Here is a 2,552-nt window from a genome sequence, read left to right as displayed (position 1 = left end):
ACGCTAAGAAGTTTGTGACGAGACCCTAAAGAACATAACACTAGAAGGCGGCTGCGTATAAAAAACAAAAGAGTTTAACCATGAAAGGATATCGACCAACTTAAGAGATATTACGAAGGATAATGACAGCATGCTAGACCAAAAGCAAAAATGTTGGTTATAGAGTTAGTCGCAAATGATGTTGCGATAGATAAATAACCAAAGAAAAAGGAATAGAAAGCCTTCTGTGGTAGAAAATGAGGAGAACACAAAGTGAATAGAGGATAGGGAGCTTATATGTCAAATTCCTTTAAAGCTATGCCAGCTAATAATAGCCAAAACTCAAAGTGGCTCCAAAGGTCACTATATGAACTAACTTTAGCGCTATTCAGTAGCCCACCCTAATGAATGAGTGCGTACAGAAAGGGGGGGAATACAATAGGAGAAGTTAAATCAAAATGGCCAAAACAAAAAAAGAAAGGGGACATGGTCATAGTGGAACTAAAGGTCTACGCCGATACTGGTTGCAAGATAACAGAGGAAAGGACAAGGAAAAATATAAAGATTCGCGAGACAATGTTGAGGTAAATCTGGAGCTAAGTTGAGTGCCCCGCACATTATGGCAAGGATTAAAATGAAACGCAACACGAAGACTTCCCAGGGAAGTCACCTATCCCAGTATTACTCTCGCCCCAGCATGCTTAACTTTGAAATTCTGATGGAACTTAATGCGTTAGTGCTGGTATGATCACGCGAGATGGAAGAATCGGAACTAGCGGTGGAGAAATGACATGATATTATGTTCTTAGAGTACTATACGTTACGTTGAGGATATTGTAAAAAGGATTTAAGTAAGACAAGAAGGATTTGCTAACTGCTAACTGACGATGCACTCAAATGCCATAGCTCTTCAATATAGTACCAGTTAATGAGAAGAAAACCACAGAAGGACTATATGGGCCAATGGGCGAGGGAATTTCGACACTACTTGGCAGCCAACTCCGAGGGCAAAAAAGCAAAACCCAAAAGGTAAGGGTACCAACCGATGTAATTTATGGATGACAAGAAGTAATACCCAAGGTCGAAAATTCCACAATATGACCAGGACTATAAGACTCACTTTGAACTCCAGCTCCACATGACTCTGGAGGGAATGTTACTTGTGTTTTAACGATATTAGACCCTGCTCCTTCGATAAAAGGCTACCTACTCAGTCGAGAAGGTGTAAAATTGTAGGGTAAAGGAGTGGTAGGACCTTATGGAGTCCCCACATTTATTATCCCAGACGAAGGAGCCCAAGTTGCAATTAACTACCAAGAGATGCGAAGATAGGTTAAGCTAACCTACCGAGATGGAATTAGTACTATGGGTGAAGTAAAACATGGCCATGATTGGAACAAAGGTCTACCCCAACATCGAGTGCAGTATAAGGGAGAAAAAGGCAAGGTAAAACATGAGAACTAACGAGATAGCGCTAGGATACTTTTTTTACCCTCTCATATTCTTGTAAAGGTAAAGAATGACACAAGATAATGTGTCTAGAGGATTACAAGCGGGGGTAAGGGAAATTGTGAAAAGAGTCGAGAAGGACTATACGATGCTAACGGTTCCCAAATTATCAACGTCATTATGAACCTATTTTATACTCTATAAAAGTAGGGTGCTATATGGGTTATTGTGAGTAGGCTAAGGTATTAGTCCATTTGCTTCCAATCAAGAGCACCTATGCAGCTAAAATTAGGTGGAGCTATAGAACATGGAGATAGTAAGGTTCTGTGAGGTTTCCCCAACTAATATCTTAGATAGAAGGAATTCAAAAATGATTAACATTTAGCATTAATCCAAGAAGAGATCGGGAACACAGGTAGATCTTAGTACCTCAGTTTGTCTCTTGAGCTACTAAACAGACTGAGCATACTATCAGACATTAGAAGATATATTGCGGGCTTATATGGTTGGCTTTAAGAGTATCTGAGATGATTGTCTACCACTTATTGCGTTTGCCTACGAGAACGGCTACCATTCCAGTATCCATATGACCCCCTACAAGATGTTGTAAGGCAGAGTATATAAGTCCCCCTGTTGCGGAAAAGACTAAGCAGGTAGGCCAAACAGGATTAAGCAAACTATTGACTAACAACCCAGAGTCAGCAGAAATGATATACAGATAATCGACATCGACATTCAGAGTTCAAATGGATGATTAGATGTTCATAACAGAGTCACCCAGAAAAGAGAACTAACCCAAAATATATTAAACTGTATCAAGTTGCTCATAAGGTGGGAAACATGGCTGGTAAGTTGAGCTTACCACCTTATTTGGAAACTATGCGCCCAGTCCATCAGATAGGAATACTTCGCAAGGGTACTAACGAGTTAGCTAGGGTATATTCCATAGATGATGTCCAAGAGATGGAATCCTATGAGAAAAAAACCTATCGCCATCTTAGACCGGCAAACTAGAAGATTGTAGACTAAAGACGTGCCTTCCGTCAAGATATGGTGGAAAAACCAAAACCAGAAAGACAATGACTGAGGAAATTAAAGAGAATATGAAACACAGGTATTCGCAC

General features: G+C 40.1%; 1 pseudogene; it reads right to left on the bottom strand.

Annotated features, from left to right (window-relative positions):
• Positions 1-615: 615 nt before the first annotated feature.
• LOC129881299 (5S ribosomal RNA) lies at positions 616-735 on the bottom strand (annotated as a pseudogene).
• Between the last annotated feature and the right edge of the window lie 1,817 nt (positions 736-2,552).

The sequence above is a fragment of the Solanum dulcamara genome, chromosome 2 (genome assembly GCF_947179165.1).
Source record: "Solanum dulcamara chromosome 2, daSolDulc1.2, whole genome shotgun sequence".
NCBI classification, from domain to species: Eukaryota; Viridiplantae; Streptophyta; class Magnoliopsida; order Solanales; family Solanaceae; genus Solanum; species Solanum dulcamara.
Note: the sequence above shows the minus strand (reverse complement) of the source record. Positions and strands in the feature narration are given on the sequence as shown.